Consider the following 15,248-nt stretch of genomic DNA (forward strand, 5'->3'; position numbering starts at 1 on the left):
CTACCTCAAATACTGCATAGATATTTTGATCTGAGAGACTGAAGAGGGAAAAATATCTTGACTATTATTCAAAGATTCTTTGATTTCAAGGAACAGAAAGATACAATTGCAGAATGAGAATTATCAGACAGATCTGTAGAAATGGAACCAAAGTACTAGGAAAAAAACAAAACCTTTTCACCTTACTCAATAGGACCTCCAGTTTCTGTGAGTCTCTGTTTCTTGCTTGCACATAAACTCTGGACAGGTCTATTTCATATTTAATACTTAAATTCAATAGATTTAGTTGTATACTGTGACCCATCTTTCTCCAAACCCTCCTCTACAAACAGCTTCTTCTCCAGTGTTCTCTTTCTTGTTGTTGGATCAACTATACGTCTTGTTTACTAATCAGAAAACATAAAGTCATTTTTCTCACCTTTCCCTTATCTTTAAGTAACTGACATTCAATACATTATGAAGCCCTATGATTCCTGCCTCCAAAATAATTGTCAAATTAATTTGTTTCTATGTCATTACTACACATACTTCAGTCCAACTCTTATCATCTTGAGTCTTATCTGTTGCAATTGCTTCCTTTCCACTCTAATTTCCTCTCTTTGTACTCTCCAATCCATTTTCCACATTGTTGTTGTTCTTCAGTCAGTCAGTCATATCCAACTCTGCAATTCCATGGACTGCAACATGCCAGGCTTCCCTGTCCTTTACTATCTCCTGAAGTTTGCTCAAACTCATGTCCATTGAGGTTATGATGCCATCCAAACATCTCATCCTCTGTTGTCCCCTTCTCCTGCCCTCAGTCTTTCCCAACATCAGGGTCTTTTCCAGTGAGTCAGCTCTTCTCATCAGGTTGCCAAAGTATAGGAGCTTCAACTTCAGCATCAGTCCTTCCAATGAACATTCAGGATTAACTTCATTTAGGATTGATTGGTCTGATCTCTTTGCAGTACAAGGGACTCTCAAGCGTCTTCTCCAGCACCACAGCTCAAAATCATCTGTTCTTCAGTCTTCAGCCTTCTTTATGGTCCAACTCTTACATCCGTACATGGCTACTGGAAAAACCATGGCTTTGACTATACAGACCTTTGTTGGCAAAATGATGTCTCTGTTTTTTAATATGCTGTCTAGGTTTGTCATAGCCTTTCTTCCAAGGAGCAAGCATCTTTTAATTTTGTGTCTGTAGTCCAGTGATTTTGGAGCCCAAGAAAACAAAGGGTGCCCCTATTTCCATTTTCTCCCATCTATTTGCCATAAATAGATGGATCAAGATACTATGATCTTAGTTTAAATTTTAAGCCAGCTTTCTTATTTTCCTTTCTCCTTCATATAGAGGCTCTTTGGTTCCTCTTCACTTTCTGCCATTAGGGTGGTGGCATCTGCATCTGTATATCTGAAGTTATTGATACTTCTCCTATCAATCTTGATTCCAGCTCGAGCTTCATCCAGCTCAGCATTTTTCATGATGTACCCTGCATAGAAGTTAAATAAGCAGGGTGACAATATATAGCCTTGCTGTACTCCTTGCCCAGTTTTGACCCATTCTGTTGTTCAAATTTCCAGTTTGTTGTGATCCACATAAAGTCTTTAGTGTAGTCAATGAAGCAGAAGTAGATGTTTTTCAGGAATTCCCTTGCTTTTTCCATGATCCAGAGAAAGCTGGCAATTTGATCTTTGGTTCCGTTGCCTTTTTAAATCCAACTTGTCATTTGGAAGTTTTCAGTTCATGTATTGTTGAAGCCTAGCTTGAAGGATTTTGAGTATTGCTTTGCTAGCTTGCGAAATGAGTGCAACTGTGCAGCAGTTTGAACATTCTTTGGCATTGTTGCCCTTCTTTAGGATTGGGGTGAAAACTGACCTTTTCCAGTCCTGTGGCCACTGCTGAGTTTTCCAAATTTGCTGGCATATTGAGTGCAGCACTTTCACAGCATCATCGTTTAGAATTTGAAATAGCTCAGCTGGAATTCCATCACCTCCCCTAGTAGTTTTGTTTGAGTAATGCTTCCTAAAGCCCACTTAGCTTCACACTCCAGCATGTCTGGCTCTAGGTGAGTGACCATACTATCATGGTTATCTGGGTCATTAAGACCTTTTCTGTAGAGTTCTTCTGTGTATTCTTGCCACCTTTTCTCACACTCTTTTGCTTGTTAGGTCCTTGCTATTTCTGTCCATTATTGTGCCCATCTTTGCATGAAACTATTTCCTTGGTATCTCTAATTTTCTTGAAGAGATCTCTAGTCTTTCCCATTCTATTTTCTTCTATTTCTTTGCACTGTTCACTTAGGAAGGCTTTCTTATCTCTCCTTGCCATTCTTTGGAACTTTGCATTCAATTGGGTTTACCTTTCCCTTTCTCCTTTGCCTTTAGCTTCTCTTCTTTTCTCAGCTCTTTGTAAGGCCTCCTCAGACAACCATTCTGCCTTCTTGCATTTCTTTTTCTTGCTACAATTGTTACAGTGAGTTGGCTGTTAAAGACCCTTCCCTGTTTTCTGGATGAGATATGCCAGCAGTCTCACTCAACATTATAAACATTGAATCTTGAAACCATCAGTGTTCTGCAATGCTCAGTTCAGTTCAGTTCAGTTCAGTCACTCAGTCGTGTCCAACTCTTTGCGACCCCATGAATCGCAGCACACCAGGCCTCCCTGTCCATCACCGACTCCCAGAGTTCACTCAAACTCACATCCATCGAGTCGGTGATGCCATCCAGCCATCTCATCCTCTGCCATCCCCTTTTCCTCCTGCCCCTAATCCCTCCCAGCATCAGAGTCTTTTCCAATGAGTCAACTCTTCACATGAGGTGGCCAAAGTACTGGACTTTCAGCTTTAGCATCATTCCTTCCAAAGAACACCCAGGACTGATCTCCTTTAGGATGGACAGGTTGGATCTCCTTGCAGTCCAAGGGACTCTCAAGAGTCTTCTCCAACACCACAGTTCAAAAGCATCAATTCTTCAGTGCTCAGCTTTCTTCATAATCCAGCTCTCACATGCATACATGGCCACTGGAAAAACCATAGCCTTGACTAGACGGATCTTTGTTGGCAAAGTAATATCTCTGCTTTTGAATATGCTATCTAGGTTGGTCATAACTTTCCTTCCAAGGAGTAAGTGTCTTTTAATTTCATGTCTTTTAATTTCAAATCACCATCTGTAGTGATTTTGGAGCCCCCCAAAATAATATCTGACACTGTTTCCACTGTTTCCCCATCTATTGGCCATGAAGTTATGGGCCCAGATACCATGATCTTCGTTTTCTGAATGTTGAGCTTTAAGCCAACTTTTTCACTCTCCTCTTTCACTTTCATCAAGAAACTTTTTAGTTCCTCTTCACTTTCTGCTATAAGGGTGGAGTCATCTGCATATCTGAGGTTATTGATATTTCTCCCGGCAATCTTGATTCCAGATTGCAGAATAGAATCTGCAATGCTATTGGACCACATTTGGTCCAGCATGCTTGATAGAAGATGGTCACCACTGCTGTTTCAGAATTCATGATTTCTTCCTCCAGTAGTTCAGCTTGCTGCTTCATGTGCCACATCAAAAGAACATTACTATCTTTTGTCCAGCCACCAACAGGGTGAAGGAGAAAGACAGGGAACCTGTAGTCCCTCTCTAGAAGTTGCTTTTGAGTATCCCGCATTAAAAGAGCATGTCCATTTTACACTAGGTTTTGTAATTAAATACAAAGACAGCATCAGCATTCATGTCCTTAAACATCTGCTTTAGCTCAGTAAGAGTGGAATACTGATCAAGATCATTCATTCCAATAAATTTGGTCAAAGACTTGAAGGTCTCCTTCTATCAGCCAGTCTCCTTTCTCTAAAACAATCTTGATGTAGGGGTGGTCCTGAATGCTGTTCCTTCCTGTCTAACACAGTGCTCTTTCTTCCTGTGTTAAAAAAAAAGCTCAGTATTGTAAAGAAGAGCCACACAGTGACCCTTCTACACCAGAGAAAATGCTGTCCAGATGTCCAGCATTTATCTTCTTGAGTAGCTGTCAGAACTACAGGCACTGACAAATTAAAATAACACCCCCACACAGAAGACAATCAAAATGAAGGTATTGCAAGTTCTGCCTCTCTCTCATAAAACCATTCAATGGGCTGGGCTAACCTTCTGCCAAAACCTGTAGTCACTGCATATCCACTTTATTAATTTTTAATGCTGTAATTTTTCTCCATCTGTTTTTGCCAAATGAAGTTTATTTTCTGGCACACAGAGGATGTCACAGGTACAACACCCTGTTCCCAGAGAAGTTCCATAACTCTTACTGCACACGATCATTTCTATCACAAGTCTATTTTCAGCATCATATCAGGGGCCTTTGGTTTTTTATATTCAGAACTGATTCAAATGAAATCTTTAATTCTCTAGCCTGTGCATTTTGTTAGAGTCCTTTAATAGCTCTGTTCACAAACATACAGGGAAGCATCAACAAGTACTTCAAAAAAAAAAAAAGGCAAGCACACCCTTAGGAATTTGCCATGCAATATGGTGATCTTGAAAAAGAACACCTTCCCTGGTAGTTCAGATGGTAAAGCATCTGCCTACAATGTGGGAGACCCGGGTTCGATCCCTGTGTCGGGAAGATCCCCTGGAGAAGGAAATGGCAACCCACTCCAGTACTCTTGCCTGAAAAATTCCATGGACAGAGGAGCCTGGTAGGGTACAGTCCATAGGGTTGCAAACAGTTGGACACGACTGAGCAACTGCACTTTCTTTCTTTCTAGCCAGGGCATGGCCCACCTGTTTCTTGTTGCTGGAAATGGTGGCAGCTGCCTCTGGCTAGTCTGTGGTGGCCCAGATTGACTGGTTAGAAGGGAACCCAAGCAGCCAGCACCAAGCAGCCTTAGGAGTCCAGGAGCCCTGCAGCTGAAAGGGTCCTCACTTCTCTGGTGATTTTCCCAGGGCAGGACCCAGGACAAGATGCTCCCTCCAGCCAAGAATCCACCTTTGGATTCTGACTTTGACAGCTCAAGCCAACACAGAACGTCCCTACCGAGGTTGACTTCTCTGGTGGCTCAGGCAATAAAGCATCTGCCTACAATGCTGGAGACCAGGGTTCAGTCCCTGGGTTGGGAAGATCTCCTGGAGAAGGAAATGGCAGCCCACTCCAGTGTTCTTGCCTGGAGAGCCTGGTAGACTACAGTCCATGGGGTGGCAAAGAGTCGGACACGACTGAGCGACTTCACTTATGGTGATCTTGAGTATTGTTGCTGTTGTTCAGTTACTAAGTTGTGTCTGACTCTTTGCTATCTCATGGACTGTAGCTCACCAGGTTCCCCTGTCCCACTATCTCCTGAAGTCTGCCCAAATCCATGGCCATTGAGTTGGTAATGCTATATAACCATCTAATCTGCTGCCACCCCCTTCTCCTTTTGCCTACAATCTTTCCCAGGATCAGGGTCTTTTCCAGTAAGTCAGCTCTTGGCATCAGGTGGTCCAAGTATTGAAGCTTCAGCTTCAGCATCAGACCTTCCAGTGAATGTTCAGGGTTGATTTCCTTTAGGACTGGCTTACTTGATATTCTTCTTGTCCAAGGGACTCTAGCATCTTCTCTAGCACTACGGTTGGAAAGCATCAGTTCTTCAGCTCTCAGCCTTCTGTATGGTCCAACTGTCACATTGGTACATGGCTACTGGAAAAACCATAGCTTTGACAATACAGATTTTTGTTGGCAAAGTGATATCTCTACTTTTTAATATACTGTCTAGGTTTGTCATAGCTTTCCTTCCAAGGAGCAAGTGTCTTTTAATTTCGTCACTGTAGTCACCATCTGCAGTGATTTTGGAGCCCAGGATCTCGAGGATATAGTAATATAAAACATGTGATGCACACTAAGCCAGTACCTGTAAACAGCTTAGTAACTTCTGCAACTCATCAAACATTCTCATCTCTGTTCAAGACTAAAGCCAAGGTTTTTATTGAGACCTTGATGAATGTTGTCACCATCCAAAGTGTAGCATGATATTCTGGCAAGCCAAGTACTCTTCCAAAACCATGCTCACTGTGGTCTTTCCTGCTCCAGATAAGCCTGTCAGTGAAACTCTGCAACCACAAAAGCCTCCTCTGGTTTCTACCACCTGGCCCTTGTTTCTGTCAACATAGTGAGCTTGATAGGTGCCTTTATTTGCCCTCTGCCTCTCCCAGTTCTGCATGTTATTGCTCAATATGGCTTTCTTATACAGGTTCCCAAGGTAGTAGAGGTTCTCCATGGCTGTAGAGAGTACACAAGGTGCCAGGGTTCTCAGCCCCTAGACTGTAGAAGGATGAGGGGAGGTCTTTGGGGTCAGGGCAGAGCCAGAAAGTATGCTCTGACTTATGCACTTTGTGCTCTAGATTCTGGTTGTGTGACCTGTTGGCTGCACTTCTGATGTGGATCAGGGAAGTATATGGGACAGGGGACTTTTCTTTTCTTTTGATATCTTTGACTGATTTTGGTATCTGGGTAACACTGACCCAGTAGAATGAGTTCCTTCTCCCTTTATTTTTTGGAAAAGTTTGTGAAGGGTTGCTATTAATTCCTATTTAAATGTTTGATAAAATTCTAATTTTATCAAGTTATCTAATTCTGAGCTTTGCTTTGTGGGAAGTCTTTAAATTACTATTTCATTCTTTTTGTTATAGGTCTACTCAAATTTTCTATTTTTTTCTTGAGTCAGTTTTGGTAACTTGTATTTCTAGTAATTTGGTCATTTCCTCTAAATTCTCTAATTTGTTGGCATACAATTGTTTACAGTAATTCCATGTGATACTTTTATTTTTGCAAGTTTGGTAGCAGTACTACCTTTTAATTACTATCCTGAAAAGGTAATCATTATCATGCCTTGTATGGTAAACATTTCCTTAAGCTTGTATTCTTAAACACTATAGTTTGAAGTGTCTTCTGAATTTCACACGAATGAAATCATACAGAATATGTTCTTGGTTTCTGTTACTCAATTTTATGTTCGTAAACTTATACATGTACTTACAATTTGTTCATCTCATTGCTGTGTATTATTCCATTGAATGAATATAGACACACCTTGTTTCACTGTATTACAGCTTTTAGATATTAATGGTCTGTGAAACCCTGTGTCTAGCAAGTCTATGGGTGTTGTTTTTCCAAAAGCATTTGCTCGCTTCATGTCTCTGTCACATTTTGGTAATTCTCACAATATTTCAAATCCTCTGGCAAAAATATTTTCAACTTGCTGAAGGCTCATGATGGTTTTCATGTTTTAGCAATGAGTCATTTTTAAATTAAGGTTTATATATATATATATATATTTTTTTTTTTTTTTAGACAGATGCTATCATATGCTTAATAGACTATGCATGTGTACATGCCAGGTTGCTTCAGTCATGTCTGACTCTTTGCAACCCTATGGACTGTAACCCACCAGGCTCCTCTCTCCATGGGATTTCCCAGGCGAGAACACTGGAGGAGGTTGCCATTCCCTTCTCCAGGGGATCTTCTCAACCCAGGGATTGACCCACATCTCTTACATCTCCTGCATTGACAAGTGGGTTCTTTACCACTATCGCCACCTAGGAAGCCCCATGCTTACACTATCCTATAGTCTATTAGGGCTTCCCAGGTGGTGCTATTGATGAAGAACCCCATATGCCAATGCAAGAAACATAAGAGACATGGGTTCAATCCCTGGAGAAGAGAATGGCAACCCCCTCCAGTATTCTTGCCTGGGAAATCTCATGGGCACAAGAGCCTGGCAGGCTACAGTCTATGGGATCTCAAAGAATCAGACACGACTGAGTACATACATACCTTACACATAATATACTGTACATATCACGTGATTTTGAGTCACTTAATAAGCAATTGCACTATGTATTAATCCCTTTAGTATTTCTTTCTCTTTCTCTTTTCACTACAATAGAAACAGTATTCCATTATTACCTGTCATATAGGTTCAATGCTGTTACCTCTAGGAGGTCAAAGTGTGACATAGGAGATATTGATCTAGTAAAAATAGATAAGAGGCATATAGTTATTTACTAACAACTCACCCAAGAGCTATGAATGATACACAAAGCTAAGATACACACGCCATTAATATACAGATATGTACTATGTAGAAAACTCACTAGCTCTACTTTCTGTTCAGGAAATGTATAATTTTCCTTACTATAACCTCAGTACATGAATTAGAGTATATGAAGGGAATTACCACACCTTCGATATTTCTATTTATCTCCATGATACATGTATGTGGTAATGTCCTTTGGCATTTTTATCAGGTGTTTGGATGAAGCTGGGTTCAAATGAACAAATAAAAAAATCCAAATAAGTTATTTTAAATATCACTGTTGTAAATATATATGTGTATACATATATTATACTATGTACATATATAGTTTCATACATATAATGCTACTCATACATTTAAAAAATTGGTTGCTAAAAATTTTATGAAGTAGTATAAAATATCAACAAGTAAAATATTAGTAAAATAAATGCAGACAATATCAAAATAAAATAATATTAGATGTAAACAAATCTTAATTCCAAAAGCCATCTTCATATTGTCTCAAGATTCAGCTGCTTAATTTTAGTAGTTCTATATTTTATGAGCTCTAATTGTTAGTACTTAGACATGACAATAAAAATAGTGATTTCATTCATAGATATAAACTGGATCATTCGTCTATCCGTTTTGAAATTATTCAGGCCTCATATATGCATAGCAACAATATATTAGGTATTTAATCAGGGAAGACAAGAGTTGGATTTACAAAAAAGATACAAATAAAAGTCTCACTCTGAGAAATTATAACAAATTCAACATTGATTAAACATTACGGACAAATATAAGGTACTATGAGAAGTAATAAAACACACACACACAAATCCATTAACAACAGTAATCATTGAATAAGGACTTACTTTATCTCAGGAACTCTAGATGTTTCATCTGTATCATCTCTAATCCTCAGAGACACTGTAAGGTAAGCGTTCTTTCAATTTCAGTTACAAGGAAATTAAGTCACAAGGAAGTGAAGTAACTAGCCCGGTGTTACACTGGATTAGTGATTCTGGATTTAATCTCTAATCATCCAAGCTTCAAAGTCTGCAGAGGTCCTCCCTGGGTGATGCTGCCTACCTAGTGCAAGGCAACAAACACATCAGAAAAAGTGACACTTCTAAGACTTGGGAATGGATCACTTTCCAGATGTCAATTTAGGATTAAGCTGTTCTTTGTTTCTAAGATGAGAGTTGCCTTTCTGGAAGAGGTAATATTTGAACTGCATTTTAAAGACAGTTTTGAATGTGGAATGGAGTTGATGAAGGAAGACATTCCCAGAGCAGGTCATAAAGACACTAAGCAATGTGAGAAATGGGAAGTTAAAGGCCAGGACCTGTCTTAGTGTCAGTACCCAGATGGTTGGATCAAAAATGGAGAGGAACTTGAAGCAAGTAAGGATAGAGTGGTGGAAGAACTTCTAGAGTATATGTCCTGGAAATGAGGGAGTCTGGGGGTGGAGTGGGGAGGGGAGGGGATCATGGCTATAGAGCAAGTATGTGAGGCCTAGAGTCAGAAAGCAAGAATCAGTAATGGAGGACTATCCTGGCCAAAATCAGGGACATTAATGCAAGTCACTGAGTTTTCACAGGAAATCAAGAATTAAGTATAAACAGGAATCATAAAGGGAAGAAAAGAATAGAACTAAAAGTTATTCAATATCATCAATCTTAAACATTATATTAAGAGATACTAAAGCATTATTGCACAATTGTCACATTATTTACTCCTTGCAACAAACCTTCAACCTATATATTATTATTCAGAAATGAAGGAAACCAACATCAGAATGCTTAAGGAACTTGCAAATATAGATATGTCTAGTGCTGACTGTGGTCAGGGTAGGCACTCAAGTTTGTATGCTTATAATGCCCATATTTCCCCCAAATACCAAATGTGTCTTTAGCATGGAATACTGGCAAGGGGCTTTCTGAGCAGGGAATACAAAAATATGTCAGTTCCTGCCCTTAGAGGATATGCACACCAATCATACAACTCAACAAAAAGATGCCAAAAGCTTACTTTTGTATTTCTCTATCAAGTACTGAGTCACAACCTTTGTCCTTGAGTAAGAGACTGCTGACAAATATTAACTTGATCCAATCATTCCAATATTCCTACGTAAAAGATTTCCTTTTACACACATATTCTTTAAAATGTAGTTTCATCCATTTTGGTAGATGGTTGTAAACTTCAGTGTAATCTCATTTGGAAAGGTGATCAGTTTCTGCTCTGTGGCGTTGTTCCAGAGGCCTCATCCTACATCCCACTGCCCAACTGTCTCCCAGCATTTAGTAATAGGCCTGGGTGGGGAAGATCACTTGGACTAGGAAATGGTAACCTACTCCAGTATTCTTGCCTGGAGAATATGACGGAGAGAGGAGTCTGGCAGGCTACAGTCCATGGAGTCATAGAGATTTGGACACGACTGAGTGACTAACACACATACTCAACTCCCATATTATTTTCCTTACTCTGTCTTTGGGTGTTATGGTTTTCACTGAAGTCCATTGAGTGAGCAACATAACTGGATCCCTGTTAAAATGTTCAGTTGAAGAAACAGCTCAAAATCAACAGCAAATCTAGTGTCACCACATTTGGAGTAAGATTGTTGTTCACAGAACTGAAAGAAAGTAGAATGATTCTAATACATCATAAAATAAATGAAGTAACTCATCATCAGTGTAACTCTATGTTGAGTTATATTTCCACTAAGGCATGTGTCATATAGATATACTTCTAAAATAAAAAGGGAAAAGTGTAAAGTAAATTGCTTACATGTGATACTTTGATACTATAAAAGTAAGGACGCTTGAACCTTCACGTCTCTTTGTGCTATGGTGAATGATCTGTAAAACTTCACAATTTTCTTTCAAACACAAATTCCTTTTGCTTTCATGTCCATGAATTCATTTTAGAAAATGTCATTAATTCTCAATTCAGAAATTTTGAGTGTTTTTCATATTATATAAAATTATTTAATTTTAAAACCATCTCCAATAACATGAAGAAAATGAACTTGAAACCATTGTAGTATGATAGCAATGTTTTGCTAAAATTTGTTGGATCCTAAACTATTGGGAATTAAATTAAAACAAAAACTTATATTTTCTCCTGTATGCAATTAACTTTAAAATAAAATATAAGCTTCCTTCTTTTTACTTGGTAACATTTGTCACATCTTGAGAATCTTTCTACTCAGTATTGACTTGTAGGTTCACTTTACTACTCAAGGGGGTTAAGTTTCATAAGCTCACTGTGCAAAGTCTTCAAAATGTTTACACTTCTAATTTACATTCATGCCTGAACGGATACACATATAATATACTCATTCAGAAGTAGTTCAGTTGAAAAGAAGTGGTCAGAGAAAATTGTTACTGAGCCACAAATCCATTACCTTCATTTTCCATTATTTTGTTTAACCCCTACCATTATCTTTTCCTATCTATAATCCCCTTTCTTTCCCTTTAGCACCAAACTTCTTGAAGTGATGTTCATACTTGCTATGCTCACATATTTAGTCTAGTTAACTGATGTGCCTTAGGACCCAGATCACCTTTAATTTTCTCAAGCCATGTGACAACTTTTTCCTCAAACCTTTGGGTTTATTTAACACTTTTAAGTAACATTCCCTAGTGAAACTCCACACTCTAATTTTCTAAGTTAGCACTTTCTCAGAGCTTACTTTTGCCTCTGGCTTCTTAGTCTTCTTTCAATCTCCATTTTTACTATGTGTCCTGTAAAATGTTGACATTCTCAAGACCTGTAATGGCCTTCTGCTATCTTCTGCATGTGATTCCTGCATGAGCTCACTCTTACTCCCATATTCAGTCACAGGTGTTCAGTCACAATTTACATGTCAAAGACCCCAAATGAATATCCCTATGCCAGGACCACTCTGCTGAGACATAGAGCCACATGACACAATTGACATTACTTCTCTACTTAGGCACTCCATAACAATTTCGAAGTCACCATGGCCAAAACTCACTCCAGTAATTGCTTTTCATAGAGTCTCCATCATTGCTAATGTACCATGCCTTAGCTTAGATGACCTTGGGAAAATCATTTTTCATCTCTAAGTTTCCCTATATTAAAATGAAAATAATAGTAACTTCTATGGATTTTTATAAGGATTTAAAATCAGTTATTATGCAATCCACAATAATGAATGCTAACCACCCAGAAATCACAGTAGAATGAAGCAAACACTAACGCTGTCCTCATTTTATAGCAGAGGAACACAAAATACAATAAGGTTAAGTAAATTGCCCAAAGTTATCTAGCCAATTTGCGCTCAAGCAGGATTTGAATGAAATCTGGATCCAGCGCCTGACCTCTTAATTGCTCCACTACCCTGTATGATCTTATATATAAAGAATATAAGGTACAATCCTTAGCACTTACTGGATGTATCAAAATCACAGTGATGCGGAGGAGGACTTTAAATGTTCTGGAAATCTGCATTTTAAAGAGCTCTCTCGTGAATCTAATATTCAAATGGGGTTAAGAACCAACATAGTAGACTCTCAAGAATGTTTGTTCCTTTTATCCAAATGAAAATAATTGAATCAATTTGACCCTCTGAACACTTTCAGAAATGCTGTAGCCATTAAGCCTAAAGTACCTTTTAGAAGGGCTGTCTTAGAAATTCATTTTTTGAAATGACAATAGAAGAGCAATAATAAAGACACACACATACATTAAAAAAGCCCTCAGTATTCATATAACCAGAGGCATTTAATCCACACATTGTGTTTTCGTTTGTACTGCATGATTTTATCCTTTGGAACAAGGGCTTTAAAAATATTAGACTTGTGTATAACCCAGAAAAATCACTTTCTTAAGATCATTAGGCTGCTGGGTAGATACTCCATCTGGCCTAAAAATGTTTCATTTTACCTTTCCCCATCTACCAAATCATGTGCTTTCTCTCCAGCTATCGCTTCCTCCCATTGTTTCTCAAGTAATTAGAGTAGGATATTTCACCTTTCAGCATATACATGCAAAAAAAAAAAAAAAAAAAACCAAGTATACACAAAAGAGAAAACAATATAGTAAAATTCTGATCTCTTTTTCATGAGTCCTATTAGTGTGTATGTGTGTACATTTATACATCTTATACTTACCCTGGTACACAATTTACTATCCAGATATGGCCAGATTTTTGTTGTTGTTTGCAAGTAGCAAGATATGATGCTTCCTAAAAAAAAAAAAAAAAAAGATATGATGTTTCCTAAAACAAACCAAAAGAGAATTCATTGGAATAATTTGGGCTGTATCAATGAAATAAACAAATGTGTATATAGATGTATATTTCAAATAGAATGGGAGCTGAGGATGTTATGTGTTTGACAGTTCATCAGAAAGGCACAGGCTGAACCACTGCAACTTGGTGTCATTTTGATTTGGTTTCAATGTATCCAAAGAGATCCTTATTGGTTTACCTTAATTCTCAAGACCCTCAGTTGAGCAGAGTATCTGTTGATATTTCCACCAAGACTGTACCAGAGGAGGAGAGGTGAATCTTCCGAAGAAAATTGGGCACAGAGCTAACCAAACAAAAAGAAGTTGGGTAAGGGACACTCCAAACTACAAATGTTCCCTCTCATTCTTATTGCTAGTTAGAAATGTCACAAGTAGTGCTAATATAAAAATGTATTATGTTGATTTTGTCATCTAATGTCTTCTAATTAAGTTTCTTAAGCCTTCACTGAATATTTCCAAGTAACTTTAAATGGTATGCTTATTTGTTCTACTTATTGTGTCAGAAGTACCTCTAAGGCTTTCTCCTTTACAGATAATTCCATTAGTTTTCTATGTCACTGAATGATCTCAAAACATTCTGATCGCTATAGGGAAAGAGTTGTTTGCTTCTCAATATCTGTTCTCTTGAACACATGATTTTCATGTCTCTTAGAAGAGTGCATTTCTTAACCCTACAGCCTACTGTAATTTGAGACTAAGTTCTAGCTAAGGTGATGTGCTGCTTCTGGTATTTCTTTTTGATGAAACAGATATGATCCTTCCTCTGTCCTCTGTGAGCTGAAGCCATATCTCAGACCATGAGGTTGAGGGACTCGTCCTGGGGATAAAAAAAAAGGCAGAAGGACAGATACTGCCTGGACCCCAGAAGACCATGGAGCTGCCATACAAGCCATGAATTAACTACATCAGGACTTTTAAGTGACAAATACTTAACTTGTTTAAACCATCATTATTTGGGGGTGTTTACTATATCTTTATATCTAACCTATTTTTATATCTAGATCTATATCACACTTCCCATGTGGCTCAGTGGTAAAGAATCTGCCTGCCAATGCAAGAGACACAGGAGATGCTGATTCACTCTCTGGGTCAGGAAGATCCCCTGGAATATGAAATGACAACCCACTCCAGTATTCTTGCCTGGAGAATCCCAGGCAATGGACAGAGGAGCCTGGCAGGTTACAGTCCATGGGGTCACAAAGAGTTGGATATAACTTACCAACGGAACAACAACAACCCGTATATACACATATTAGGTAGAACACTAAGCAAGTGATACTGATTCCAAGAACCATAATACAAAATTCAATCTACTTTCTTCATTGTTACATGTGTTGATCTCTCTGTCAGTGTGTTTTCCAGATCTGTGTGTGTGTGTTTGTGTATGACCATTTCTATTCTCTAAGCCTTGGCAAAACTATTTTGGAATCCTTGAGGACAGATTCTAGAGGTTAGGTATTAACAATTTAAAAGAGCAGTACTTTTATTCTTTAAGAATTGTATTTTAAAACACATTGTTCCTTTTATATGAAAGATCATCCGGTTGGATTTTTGTATCTGAGAAGGAAATAAAAATCTTAGGTTTTGTTCAAGAAATTTTAAATCATTGAGAGAAAAATTATTCTGTGTAGCAATATTGAAGGGGTCTTCAGATTGGGTTGAGTTACAACCATTATGTTTCATAGCAAAAGTGGTTCCTAAATAAAATGTATGTGTTCCCTAGTTTAATCAGTTACCCTCTGGAGACTGAAGCAGAAATTGAATGATGGGAAGAGAATCATGAAGCTCAATATTCCTATTATGGTGACAGGGAAACTCTAAAGAGGATGAGAGTGAGTTTTAAACTCAACATATTTTGATAAAGACATGCCCTTAGACTAAGGGCTGGCAAACGATGGTTTGCTGGCCAAATCCAGCCCAAGGCCTGTTTTTGCACAGTCCATAAGCTAAAAAAAG

General features: G+C 38.4%; 1 pseudogene; it reads right to left on the bottom strand.

The window, feature by feature from the left end:
- Positions 1-3,334: 3,334 nt before the first annotated feature.
- LOC109556802 (bifunctional 3'-phosphoadenosine 5'-phosphosulfate synthase 1 pseudogene) lies at positions 3,335-6,212 on the bottom strand (annotated as a pseudogene).
- Positions 6,213-15,248: the final 9,036 nt, after the last annotated feature.

Source organism: Bos indicus, chromosome 3 (assembly GCF_029378745.1).
Source record: "Bos indicus isolate NIAB-ARS_2022 breed Sahiwal x Tharparkar chromosome 3, NIAB-ARS_B.indTharparkar_mat_pri_1.0, whole genome shotgun sequence".
NCBI classification, from domain to species: domain Eukaryota; kingdom Metazoa; phylum Chordata; class Mammalia; order Artiodactyla; family Bovidae; genus Bos; species Bos indicus.